Raw genomic sequence first — 15,140 nt, forward strand, 5'->3', positions numbered from 1 at the left:
AACTTATCCCATTCCTAAACAAATTCTAACAAGGATGTAATCTGAGACTATTTTGGGTAAATTAGAGGATCCAGCCAGAAGAAGAAAAAAAAAAGAAGAAAAAAAAAGAAAGCGGAGTAAGGGCTGTCATCCCCCCTTTCCATTCTCACTCTCCCCTTAGAATCTCAAGTATCATTAGGGGACACAATGTGCTTCCACTCGCCTCGCAGGCTGTCTTCCAGAAAAATACTAGTGTGTCAGTGCAAGTACCTGCCTCTGGTTCTGTAGCTCAAAAGTTAAAATTAACCTGCACCATTTGCGCAGGAATAAGTTAAGTCTGTTACATATATCTACTCTAACATCAACCTGGTCTATAAATAGCTGTGTCTTTAGCATATTGCAAAAATATGCCATAGTGGGTTGTGTGGGTTCAGTCCAATGTCTTAGTATAGCCCTTCGTGCTAGTAGCATAACTAAAGTCAATTCCGAGTTGGCCTGCCTATATTTTGTGTACCAGTTCAAGAACAGTATATCACTAGGTTTAAGGGAGATTGGGATATTCATCTTTTTATTGATCCAGTATTGTAGGTGGTGCAAGAATTGTCTTATCTTTGGGCATTCCCATAAACAGTGTAGCAGGCCCGGAGATGCCGCAGAGCCTTTAGAACATTTGTTAGGCCATTCGGGAATCCATTTAGCCAATCTATTAGGGGTCAGATAAGCCTTATGTATAAATCTAGTTTGGGTTTCTCGTAAGCTAGATGAGAGAGTGGCTTTTCTAACCTTCTCCAATCCCCCCCGGACCTCTTCCCACGTAGTACCCGTGACGGCTTTCTTGTCCCATCCCGACAAAATAGTTGGTTGTACCTGCAGCAGTCTCTTTTGTAAGAAGGTTTGATATATTTCTGATAACGAGAATCTGCCCATCTTAAAAAGGGATTGAGTGATTCGAAAGGGGGAGCCCTCCAGAAAGCCTGAGTTGTTCCTTACCAGTGTGCTCAATTAATGACGTACTTGCAAATAGGCATAGAAGTGAGTGCTTGGGAGACTGTTCTCTCTTTGTAAGGAAGAAAAAGATTTCAGAGAGTGAGTCAGTGGCTCCAGTAAAGAACCAATATTCTGCAGCCCAAGTTTCTCCCATTGTACAAAAGGTTTCATAATCATACCTGCCGGAAAATCTGGATTCCAACGAGAGGTATAAATGGAGATCCATAACAGGTCTTCCCCAGAAATCTATGCGCCTGGTGCCAAGCCTTAATCGGGTCTTGATATAAGAGGTTTAGACCCACAAGTTTAGCCGCCCCTGATTTCATCATATGCGGCAAGTATGCTAGGGAGAAGCCTCCCAAAATTCCACGTTCCAAATCCGGTCTATTGAAATGTTGTGTACCAACTTGCCAGTCCAGTACCAAATGAACCAGCGCAGCCCAATTATACAGCTTAAAGTCTGGTAACGATAGGCCACCATTGAGATAATTCATGTTAATTTTTTCAGTAGATATTCAGGATTTACCCCCTCGCCAAATAAAGAATCGCATTACTGATTTCAAAGCCTTCACATCCGCCTTAGTAAGCAGAAGGGGCAGCATAAGTAGTGGGTACAGAAGGCGGTGTAGGACCACCATTTTCATAAGACTGACCCTGTCCGCAAGAGAGACAGGGAGAGACTCCAGCTCCTCATCATACCGAACAATTAGACGCACACAGGCGTCAGGTTGATGGATAATAGTTTATTAGGCATAGTGGGTATCTGAATACCCAGATAGGTGATTGACTGTGGTGCGATTGTAAATGGATATTCATAATCTCTTCCACCCTTTTTATGCAACCATAGGATCTCGGATTTCTGCACATTAGCCTTGTACCCCAAAAAGGATCAAAAATCCTGTAGGATTCTCATGATAGATGGGACGTGAGTCTTGGGGTCTTGGACAAACAGCAGCATATCATCTGCGTAAAGTGCTAGATGCTGGGAGTCCCCTGTGACATCAATACCTGGGAATATTTGATGTAATTTCATAGCCAATGCTTCTAGTGCCAAATTAAATAGCAGTGGGACAGAGGACAGCCCTGCCTAGTACCACGTTGCAAAGTAACATCAGTGGAAAACAGATTGTTGACACAAATATTGGCAATAGGGAGGAGTAGAGATGTTTAATAAATGAAAGGAAACAGCCCGACAGATTAAACTGGGTCAAGGTGTAGAAGAGATGTTGCCACTCAACCCTGTCAAAGGCTGTCTCCGCGTCTAATGACAGCAAGAAGGCCTCCTGAAGTGACACATCTGACCCTGATTGTTTCTTATTCCAATAGTATTGAACTATCTGCAGTACTCGCCGCACATTGACTACTGATGATCTTGCATGCATGAAGCCAGTCGGATCCTCATGGATCAAACCTGGCAGAATAAATTAAAGACACTCCACCAACAGCTTCGTAAGGATCTTGTAGTCTGAATTCAGCAACGATATCGGCCTGTAGGATTCCAGAAGAAGAGTATCCTTCCCTGCCTTTGGGATAAGGGTAATGTACGCCACAGAGAACGCTTTAGCAGGAGTCCCCGCCTTAGAGAAGTAATTTGCGTATAGATCCGTGAGTACCGGAACTACTTGCGGCTTCAACATTCTATAGAATTCTATAGGCAGTACATCCGGACCTGCTGCTTTACCCAGGGCTAAGGACATAATTGTTTTGTCTACTTCCTCTCTAGTAATGGGTGCATTAAGTTCGCTCAGTTGGTTTTCCGACTCCTTTGGCAAGTCCACCGACTCCCAGAATTCCCGCAAAACATCTGATGTACCGTGCTGACTACTGGTGTAAAGCTTGTTATAATAAGAGGCAAAGGCTTCCGCAATGCACTCTGTGTCCTTGAATTATTTCCCTTCATGTTTAAGTGCAGCAAAGAACCGTGTAGACGTTTTAAGATTGACCAAAGAGGCCAAAAGCCTGCCCGATTTTCCCTGTATCTGTAGTACCTACCCCTAGTCCTTAGGAGTGCCTGAGATGCCTGATAGGCCAAAAGCGCATCATATTCCTTTTTAGTGGACATGTATTTTCTGTGATGAAGCCAGGTGAGATATGAAGCAGCTAGCTCATCACTGAGCTTTTCCAACCGCTCTTCATGGGTCTTTTTTTTGCGGGACAAAAAGGCCGGTATGTCGACTGTAATCACCACCTTTGCTGTTTGCCAAAAGAGTTCAGAATTCTGCAGATGTTGTGCATTGTTGGCCCAAAAATCATCCCAACATTCCACCAAGTAATGCTGAAACTCCTGCGACGTAATTATGCACTGCGGGAAGCAAAGATTCCGCTGATTCCCCAAAGGAGCTAGAGTATCCAGAACGACCCCAATGGGTGCATGATCATAAACAATCACTTCCCCTATTTTGGCATCTACAATTTGGGTAATCAAGGAGATAGAGGTTAAAAACAAATCTATACGAGACATAGTGGGCAAGGCCCTACCATCTGGGTTTAATTTACGCCCGGGTCTTTTATTATTGTCATGTCCGTCATATTCAATTGTTTCCCAAATAGAATTGCCACCCTCTACTAGCACTAGCAAACTCAACCCTTCCCACCCAATCCCCTTTCAGTTTAGCATGCTCTAAATCAGAGTAAATACTAAATTGTAATTCCTATTCTGATACTGTTTCCCGACAAGGGGAGGGGAGAGAGAACCCCCCCAAAAAAAACACAACATACCTCCATGCTGGATCCTCCCGCCCAAGAAACTGCATATAGCACCAGACTACAAAAGAAAATTAACATATGAGGTGTTATACAAACATAAACATACAGCCATATCCCCAATATTTTCATATCAGGGTATAAGTTTTCCATTTCTCAATGGCAATTAAGAGTGCTGCATGCACTACTAGATGACAAGGAAGCCAATAGAGAGTGCCCGATAGACAATAGAGAGTGCACAATAAACAATAGAGAGTGCACAATAGACCACAGAGAGTGCACAATAGACAATAGAGAGTGCACAAAAGACAATAGAGAGTGCACAATAGACAATAGAGAGTGCACAATAGACAACAGAGAGTGCACAATAGACAATAGAGAGTGTACAATAGACAATAGAGAGTGTACAATAGACAATAGAGAGTGCCCAATAGAGAGTGCACAATAGACAATAGAGAGTGTACAATAGACAACAGAGAGTGCACAATAGACAATAGAGAGTGCACAATAGACAACAGAGAGCGCACAATAGACAATAGAGAGTACACAATAGACAATAGAGAGTTCCCGATAGACAATAGAGAGTGCCCAATAGACAACAGAGAGTGCCCGATAGACAATAGAGAGTACACAATAGACAATAGAGAGTGCCCAATAGACAATAAAGAGTGCCCAATAGACAATAAAGAGTGCACAATAGACAATAGAGAGTGCCCAATAGACAATAGAGAGTGCCCGATAGACAATAGAGAGTGCACAATATACAATAGAGAGCGTACAATAGACAATAGAGAGTGCCCGATAGACAATAGAGAGTGCACAATAGACAATAGAGAGTTCCCAATAGACAATAGAGAGTTCACAATAGACAATAGAGAGTGTCCAATAGACAATAGAGAGTGCCCAATAGACAATAGAGAGTGCACAATAGACAATAGAGAGTGCACAATAGACAATAGAGAGTGCACAATAGACACCAGAGAGTGCACAATAGACAATAGAGAGCGTACAATAGACAACAGAGAGTGCACAATAGACAACAGAGAGTGCACAATAGACAATAGAGAGCATACAATAGACAATAGAGAGTGCCCAATAGACAATAGAGAGTGCACAATAGACAATAGAGAGTGCACAATAGACCACAGAGAGTGCACAATAGACAACAGAGAGTGCACAATAGACAATAGAGAGTGCCAGATAGACAATAGAGAGCATACAATAGGCATACCTCCATGCTGGATCCTCCCGCCCAAGAAACTGCATATAGCACCAGACTACAAAAGAAAATTAACATATGAGGTGTTATACAAACATAAACATACAGCCATATCCCCAATATTTTCATATCAGGGTATAAGTTTTCCATTTCTCAATGGCAATTAAGAGTGCTGCATGCACTACTAGATGACAAGGAAGCCAATAGAGAGTGCCCGATAGACAATAGAGAGTGCACAATAAACAATAGAGAGTGCACAATAGACCACAGAGAGTGCACAATAGACAACAGAGAGTGCACAATAGACAACAGAGAGTGCACAATAGACAATAGAGAGTGTACAATAGACAATAGAGAGTGTACAATAGAAAATAGAGAGTGCCCAATAGAGAGTGCACAATAGACAATAGAGAGTGTACAATAGACAACAGAGAGTGCACAATAGACAATAGAGAGTGCACAATAGACAACAGAGAGTGCACAATAGACAATAGAGAGTTCCCGATAGACAATAGAGAGTGCCCAATAGACAACAGAGAGTGCCCGATAGACAATAGAGAGTACACAATAGACAATAGAGATTGCCCAATAGACAATAGAGAGTGCACAATAGACAATAGAGAGTGCCCAATAGACAATAGAGAGTGCCTGATAGACAATAAAGAGTGCACAATAGACAATAGAGAGCGTACAATAGAGAGTGCACAATAGACAATAGAGAGTTCACAATAGACAATAGAGAGTGCCCGATAGACAATAGAGAGTGCCCGATAGACAATAGAGAGTGCACAATAGACAATAGAGAGTGCACAATAGACAATAGAGAGTGTACAATAGACAATAGAGAGCGTACAATAGACAACAGAGAGTGCACAATAGATAACAGAGAGTGCACAATAGACAATAGAGAGCATACAATAGAGAGTGCCCAATAGACAATAGAGAGTGCACAATAGACAATAGAGAGTGCACAATAGACAATAGAGAGTGCACAATAGACCACAGAGAGTGCACAATAGACAACAGAGAGTGCACAATAGACAATAGAGAGTGCACAATAGACAATAGAGAGTGCCCAATAGACAATAGAGAGCATACAATAGGCAATAGAAAGTGCACAATAGACAACAGAGTGTGCACAATAGACAATAGAGAGCGTACAATAGACAATAGAGAGTGCCCAATAGACAATAGAGAGTGCCCAATAGACAATAGAGAGTGCACAATAGACAATAGAGAGTGCACAATAGACAATAGAGAGTGCACAATAGACAATAGAGAGTGCACATCTGTGTGTTCTCATTATACAATAAAGAGGACAATACTATATTCATAGTCTGCTAAGATATCTTGCTGTGCACTACAAAATCACTCAGCTATAGTGCATTAGACAGAATATGAAAACTAGAAGATTTGTTGATCTACAGCATTTGTCTATATTTCTATACACACAGCAGCTAGTGTAGGATGCACATAAATCAGCCTTTTCGTGTTGCTTATAGGCAGACAACAAGCAGCTAATGCTTTGCAGAATCTGTCTCAGCAATTTTATTACCAAGTACAAATACCAAGAGTGCTGGCTCATTGCTTAGGTGAACATTTCGGTGCTGACATTTAAAGAGGTGTCTGTTTGAGCGAGTTGGCTCTGTGCTCTCGCTAATAACAAACTGTGATGGTAAACAGCGGAGCGGCTGCATTCTCCTAGTAGCTTTGTGTAAATGCCAAGAGGGGAAGGTATACTTTTGCTGTACATTAGTTAAAGGGTCATGGTTATATTGACTTCCTGCTAACTGGCCTTCATAAAAGCGATTATATATTAGTGATTTACTAAAAATGAAAGGTTAAAATGTACTTTCCTCCTTTTATCCAGTGATTATTGCAGCCAATGAGCTATGTGCTGCTCCCCCTGCAACATGCTGTCACCTGATGTGATAGATTTAATGGCACATCAACCTCCAGTGTCAGTTCTACAGGGTGCAAAAGAACCCCAGTCTTTAAAGGGACAGTCTACACCAGAATTGCTATTGTTTTAAAAGATAGATAATCCCTATTACCCGTTCCCTAGTTTTGCATAACCAACACAGTTATATTAATATACTTGTATATACCTCTGTGATTATCTTGTATCTAAGCCTCTGCAGACTGCTCCTTATCTCAGTTACATTAATATACTTTTTACCTCTGTGATTACCTTGTATCTAAGCCTCTGCAGACTGCCCCTTCTCTCAGTTATATTAATATACTTTTTACCTCTGTGATTACCCTGTATCTAAGCTTCTGCAGACTGCCCCTTATCTCGGTTATATTAATATACTTTTTACCTCTGTGATTACCCTGTATCTAAGCTTCTGCAGACTGCCCCTTATCTCGGTTATATTAATATACTTTTTACCTCTCTGATTACCTTGTATCTAAGCCTCTGCAAACTGCCCCCTTATTTCAGTTCTTTTGACAGACTTTTTGGCCATTCAGTGCTGACTCCTAGGTAACTACGTTTGTTAGCACAATGTTATATATATGACACACATGAACTAACACCCTCTAGTGGGGAAAAACTGTGACAATGCATTCAGATAAGAGACGGCCTTCAAGGTCTAAGAAATTAGCATATGAACCTCCTAGGTTTAGCTTTTAACTAAGAATACTAAGAGTACAAGGCAAAATTGGTGATAAAAATAAATTGGAAAGTTGTTTAAAATTACATGCCCTATCTGAATCATGAAAGTTTATTTTGTACTAGACTGTCCCTTTAAGGCTGTACCTCACTTTTGTGAAGGCATTCACTTAAAGTGAAGGTCAGTTTTGATGAATTAGTGCCCGGTTTTTAATAATCCTATTAAAAACAAGGGCATTTTAATTCATCAAAATTGACATTTCACCCTTTTTCTTCAAAAACTTACCTTTTCATTCTGGCAGCCGCTCCAGCGATTTCCACGGCAGCCAGAAGCCTCTGAAAACGTCAGAAATGATGAATCTGGCTTCCTCCAATCACAGCTTCCCCCCCCCCCCCCCCCGGGGGAAATCTTGGCCTGATGCAACACCGTCAATCGAGGAAGCCAGATTCGTCATTTTGGACCCCGCGAAGACGGCTTGCGACGGGTGGAGGAAGTGCTAGAGCGGCTGCCAGGATTAAAAGTTAAGTTTTTGAAGAAAACGAGTGAAATGTCAATTTTGATGAATTAAAGTGCCCTTGTTTTTAAAAGGATTATTAAAAACCAGGCACTAATTCATCAAAATTGACCTTCACTTTAAAGGGATATGATTCAGATAGAGCATGCTCATTTCAATCTAAAAATATTACACCTAGATTACAAGTTTTGCGCTATTGCGAAATGAACGAAACAAAAGTTGCGTTATTTCACCCCAGCCATTACAAGTTTTGAAACAGCCGGCTTGTACGTGCGATATGGTGCTTTTAAGCTCCATACCGCACAAATTACAAGCGCTGTTTTGACATGCTTGTGCACGCTTTCCCCAAAGACATCAATGGGGAGAGCAGTTCAGAAAAAAGTCTAACACCTGCAATCACAGAAAGAAAAGCTCCGTAACGCAGCCCCATTGATGTCTATGGGGAAAAAAAAACTAACGTTTAAACCTAACACCCTAACATAAACCCCACGTCTAAACACCCCTAATCTGCTGCCCCGACATCGCCAGCACCTACATAATGTTATTAACCCCTAATCTGCCGTCCCCGATATCGCTGCCACCTAAATAAAACTATTAACCCCTAATCTGCTGCTCCCGATATTGCTGCCACTATACTAAAGTTATGAACCCCTTTTCCCCTGAACCCTAACATCGCCCACACTATAATAAACCTCTGGCCTCCCACATCACTACCTCTAAATAAATCTATTAACCCCTAAACTGCCACCCCCCCACTTTGCAAAAATCTAAATTAAACTGTTAACCCCTACACCTACCCCTAAACGTAAGGTAACCCTAACACCCCCTAACTTTAACATAATTAAAATAGAGCTATATATCAACTAAATAAACCTATTTAAAACTAAATACAAACTTACCTGTGAAATAAAACCTAAGCTAGCTACAATATGACTAATAGTTACATTGTAGCTAGCTTAGGTTTTATTTTTATTTCACAGCTAAGTTTGTATTTTTTTATTTTAAAGTTAACAGCTCTTTTGCTACAATAACAAACAAACACCCCCTAACAGTATACAAACCCCCACCCCCAAACTACTAAGGGCCCTTAAAATGGCCTTTTGTAGGGCATTGCCCTAAAGTTAACAGCTCTTTTGCTACAAAACCCCCCGAAATTTATGCTTACCTGATAAATTTCTTTCTTTCTTGACACGGTGAGTCCACGGATCATCATCAATTACTGTTGGGAATATAACTCCTGGCCAGCAGGAGGAGGCAAAGAGCACCACATCAAAGCTGTTAAATATCACTCACCTACCCACAATCCCCCAGCCAAAGGTAAAGGAGAGAAAGGAAGTAACACAAGGTGCAAAGGTTCCTGAGGTTTATATAAAAAGAAATTTTCTAAATACAGGGCGGGCCGTGGACTCACTGTGTCAAGAAATAAATACATTTTTCATGTAAGCATAAATTTTGTTTTCTTTCTAATAACACAGTGAGTCCACAGATCATTATCAATTACTGTTGGGAATCATTACCCAAGCTAGAGGACACAGATGATAAGGGAGGGACAAGACAGTCAACCTAAACAGAAGGCACCACTGCTTAAAGAACCTTTCCAATATCAGAGAGTAATGATTACAGGAATACTTTAATAGGCAGAACAAAGGATATATATATTTCAAGACAGGAGCGGTAACTAGTTAAGGAAAATACCCTGATTAGTACTCAAAGCATGTTAATATGGCACACTGCAGGTGAGGAGTTAATATAACCGTTTAGTAACGGTAATGCTAGTAGCTTGCAGGCAGATATTATCCCAAGTTATACAGTGTAACACATAGAGGAATGTTCGATATTATGGCAAGCTTAAATGTGCAAGTAGTGAGAGGAGCAGACTCAGAACACTACAAGTAAAAGCTTATACGGAACCTGATAACCTCTTGTGTAGCTATACTTGTTGCAAGCTGAAGGCACTGTGAGTGCTTGAGATCCGGGAGGCTGTGTCAGAGCAGCTGGAAGTCTGTGCACGCTGTGAAGTTGGAACGCTGCCAGGCCTGAGCAGCGTGTAATGAGTGAACGGCTTGCAGTGACGTCAGAGGGAACCGGTTAAAAGATAACAAGCAGCACATTTGCCAAGGTGTGCAAGTAGTTTAAATGCAGCTGAGTACTTTCTTTCACCAGGTTACAAGCTGGAGATGTGAGTAAATCACTTCAATAAACCAACAAAGAGTAATTAGACAGTGCAGGCTTTATAGGCAGGAGGAGACAATGTTAAGGTGGTATAGGCTTGATATGGCAAAATATATATTAAGGTGGAATGTGAGAGATAGGACCATGACAGTTAGGCTCAACGCACCCTTTTTTGAGCCTAACGCAGCCCCTCAGACAACTTTAAATACCAGCGTTGTTGGAAGGGTGCGTTGGGAAAAAAAGCTGCGTTAGCTACGCAGGTCTTAACCGACAAAACTCTAAATCTAGCGGTATGTTTGCTGGCTATAATAAGATTTAATTGCTTGATAGTGTGAGTCATTTTGGCAGGGTCTTACTACTGTTTCATGCCCTGGGCTGGATACAGGGATTTGAGGGGCCGTGTAGGGGCTACAGTTAACGCCTAAGGAGCCATAGACCCTGCAAGGATGACTGAAGAAGATACGCTGCAATTGAATGCCTACAGCATTACAGCTTGGAATTTATCCTACTACAGTGGCATACTCCCCTTATCTTCTGCCAATACATTTGTGCTATTGCTGGGTGGTGAATATTGCCTACTATCGGGCTCAGCTTTGTATTTAGACTTCTAACTTATTTGGAACTCTAAAGGAAAGGCGCAGGTGCTGTGACTGCAGGATTCCTCTCTGTAGACACCTACAGATAATTGTACTGTATATGAACTCTGCACTTCTACTGTGCTACCACAGCGCTATGGTTATAAACCCTGCTTGATAGAAGATAAGCTTTGTTTTGCTGGATTGCATGTTTGTCAATTGTTTGCTTGCCTAACCATATGCTTTTCTTTACAGTGCAACTTGTATACTGGCACAGTGCCTACTAATAGTCAACAGGGCATATTGGGGTTAGGGGTCAGGTTACAAACTACTGGCTTACTGTGTTCTACCTTAACTCTGAGTATAACTGATGTCTTTGTTACTCTAACATCAAACTCTTACGTGTATGGAGAAATATCTCATTCAAAATTCAATGGCGAGTTGCAATAAAAATAATGACCGCTTGGATACTGTTAAGCAGGTGCCATCCTATGAATCCCCGCAAGAAGGCCATACCTTAGATCCCCACCCTATTGTTAAGCAAATATCTACACTTTTTTTGCCCAAAATAGAAAACCTTCAAAAAGGGGTGGATACTTTGACAGAGGATGTGAAACATTTATCAACAAGGGTGATAGAGGTGGAGACCAGGATCTCTGACCTTGAAAACACACATGTTAATATAGGTAAAATTGAGTCCCTGGAGAAACATTCCTTAGCATTGCAACAAAAAATTGATGACCTTGAAAATCGTTCGAGGAGAAACAATGTTCGCTTACTTGGGCTCCCTGAATCGGTTAAGTCCAGTGACATCCTTAAAGTTGTGGCTCAGGATAGTTAAAAAGTTTATTCAGACTGCACAGATCATTATGCTCTCAACTGTTATTGAGAAATGTAAAATGAAAATGTTATCTTTTAATATGGAAATGTTCAGAACGTGGGTGCTTGTTTTTGCTTACCTGAAGCCTCATATGTTATTCTTCTTGTGAACTCTCCATTGTCTAATGGGCACTCTCTATTGTCTATTGTACGCTCTCTATTGTCTATTGTGCACTCTCTGTTGTCTATTGGGCACTCTCTATTGTCTATCGGGCACTCTTTATTGTCTATTGTGCACTCTCTAATATCTATTGTGCACTCTCTGTTGTCTATTGTATGCTCTCTATTGTCTATTGTGCACTCTCTATTGTCTATTGTGCACTCTCTATTGTCTATCGGGCAAGCTCTATTGTCTATTGTGAACTCTCTATTGTCTATTGGGCACTCTCTATTGTCTATTGTGCACTCTCTATTGTCTATCAAGCACTCTCTATTGTCTATTGTATGCTCTCTATTGTCTATTGTGCACTCTCTATTGTCTATTGTACGCTCTCTATTGTCTATTGTGCACTCTCTATTGTCTATCAGGCATTCTCTATTGTCTATTGGGCACTCTCTATTGTCTATTGTGCACTCTCTATTGTCTATTGGGCACTCTCTATTGTCTATTGTGCACTCTCTATTGTCTATTGGGCACTCTCTGTTGTCTATTGGGCACTCTCTATTGTCTATCGGGCACTCTCTATTGTCTATCGACACTCTCTATTGTCTATTCTGCACTCTTTATTGTCTATCGGGCACTCTCTATTGTCTATTGTGCACTATCTGTTGTCTATTGGACACTCTCTATTGTCTATTGTGCACTCTCTATTGTCTATTGTGCACTCTCTGTTGTCTATGGTACACTCTCTATTGTCTATTGTGCACTCTCTATTGTCTATTGTACACTCTCTATTGTCTATTGTACACTCTCTATTGTCTATTGTGCACTCTCTGTTGTCTACTGTGTACTCGCTATTGTCTATTGTGCATTCTCTATTGTCTATTGTACACTCTCTATTGTACACTCTCTGTTGTCTATTGTACACTCTCTATTGTCTATTGTGCACTCCATTGTGCACTCTCTGTTTTCTATTGTGCACTCTCTATTGTCTATTGTACACTCTCTATTGTCTATTGTGCACTCTCTGTTGTCTATTGTGCACTCTCTATTGTTTATTGTGCATTCTCTATTGTCTATTGTACACTCTCTATTGTCTATTTTGCACTCTCTGTTGTCTATTGTACACTCTCTATTGTCTATTGTGCACTCTCTATTGTCTATTGTGCACTCACTGTTGTCTTTTGTGCACTCTTTATTGTCTATTGTACACTCTCTATTGTCTATTGTGCACTCTCTGTTGTCTATTGTGCGCTCTATATTGTCTATTGTGCACTCTCTGTTGTCTATTGTACACTCTCTATTGTCTATTGTACACTCTCTATTGTCTATTGTCCACTCTCTAGTGTTTATTGTGCACTCTCTGGTGTCTATTGTGCACTCTATATTGTCTATTGTCCACTCTCTATTGTTTATTGTGCACTCTCTGGTGTCTATTGTGCACTCTCTATTGTGCACTCTCTATTGTCGATTGTGCATTCTATATTGTCTATTGTACACTCGCTATTGTATACTCTCTATTGTCTATTGTGCACTCTCTATTTTCTATTGTGCACTCTATATTCTCTATTGGGCACTCTCGATTGTCTATTGTGTACATTCTATTGTCTATTGTGTGCTCTCTATTTTCTATGGGGCACTCTATATTTTATATTGTGCACTCTCTGGTGTCTATTGTACACTCTCTTTTGTCGATTGTGCACTCTATATTGTCTATGGCATACTCGCTATTGTATACTCTCTATTGTCTATTGTGCACTCTCTATTTTATATTGGGCACTCTATATTGTCTATTGGGCACTCTCTATTGTCTATTGTGCACTCTCTATTGTCTATTGTGAACTCTCTATTGTCTATTGGGCACTCTCTATTGTCTATTGTGCACTCTCTATTGTCTATCGGGCACTCTCTATTGTACACTCTCTATTGTCTATTGTCCTCTCTCTATTGTCTATTGTACACTCTCTATTGTCTAATTTCCACTCTCTATTGTTTATTGTGCACTATCTGGTGTCTATTGTGCACTCCCTGGTGTCTATTGTGCACTCTATATTGTCTATTGTCCACTCTCTATTGTTTATTGTACACTCTCTGGTGTCTATTGTGCACTCTCTATTGTCTATTGTGCACTCTCTATTGTCGATTGGGCATTCTATATTGTCTATTGTACACTCGCTATTGTATACTCTCTATTGTCTATTGTGCACTCTCTATTTTCTATTGGGCACTCTATATTCTCTATTGGGCACTCTCTATTGTCTATTGTGTACATTCTATTGTCTATTGTGTGCTCTCTATTTTCTATGGGGCACTCTATATTTTCTATTGTGCACTCTCTAGTGTCTATTGTATACTCTCTATTGTCGATTGTGCACTCTATATTGTCTATTGTACACTCTCTATTGTATACTCTCTATTGTCTATTGTGCTCTCTCTATTTTCTATTGGGCACTCTATATTTTCTATTGGGCACTCTCTATTGTCCATTGTGTACATTCTATTGTCTATTGTGTTCTCTCTATTTGCTATTGGGCACTCTCTGGTGTCTATTGTACACTCTCTATTGTCTATTATACACTCTCTATTGTCTATTGTGCACTCTCTGTTGTCTATTGTAAACTCTCTATTGTCTATTGTACACTCTCTATTGTCTATGCTCTATTGTTTATTGTGCACTCTCTGGTGTCTATTGTGCACTCTATATTGTCTATTGTCCACTCTCTATTGTTTATTGTGCACTCTCTGGTGTCTATTGTGCACTCTCTATTGTGCACTCTCTATTGTCGATTGTGCATTCTATATTGTCTATTGTACACTCCCTATTGTGCACTCTCTATTGTCTATTGTGCACTCTCTATTTTCTATTGGGCACTCTTTATTCTCTATTGGGCACTCTCTATTGTCTATTGTGTACATTCTATTGTCTATTGTGTGCTCTCTATTTTCTATGGGGCACTCTATATTGTCTATTGTGCACTCTCTGGTGTCTATTGTAGACTCTCTATTGTCGATTGTGCACTCTATATTGTCTATGGCACACTCGCTATTGTATACTCTCTATTGTCTATTGTGCACTCTCTATTTTCTATTGGGCACTCTATATTGTCTATGGCACACTCGCTATTGTACACTCTCTATTGTCTATTGTGCACTCTCTATTTTCTATTGGGCACTCTATATTGTCTATTGGGCACTCTCTATTGTCTATTGTGCACTCTCTATTGGGCACTCTCTATTGTCTATTGTGCACTCTCTATTGTCTATCGGGCACTCTCTATTGTCCATTGTCCACTCTCTATTGTACACTCTCTATTGTTTATTGTGCACTCTCTGGTGTCTATTATGCACTCTATATTGTCTATTGTATGCTCTCTATTGTCTATTGTGCACTCTCTAT

Source organism: Bombina bombina, chromosome 8, assembly GCF_027579735.1.
Source record: "Bombina bombina isolate aBomBom1 chromosome 8, aBomBom1.pri, whole genome shotgun sequence".
Lineage (NCBI taxonomy): Eukaryota > Metazoa > Chordata > Amphibia > Anura > Bombinatoridae > Bombina > Bombina bombina.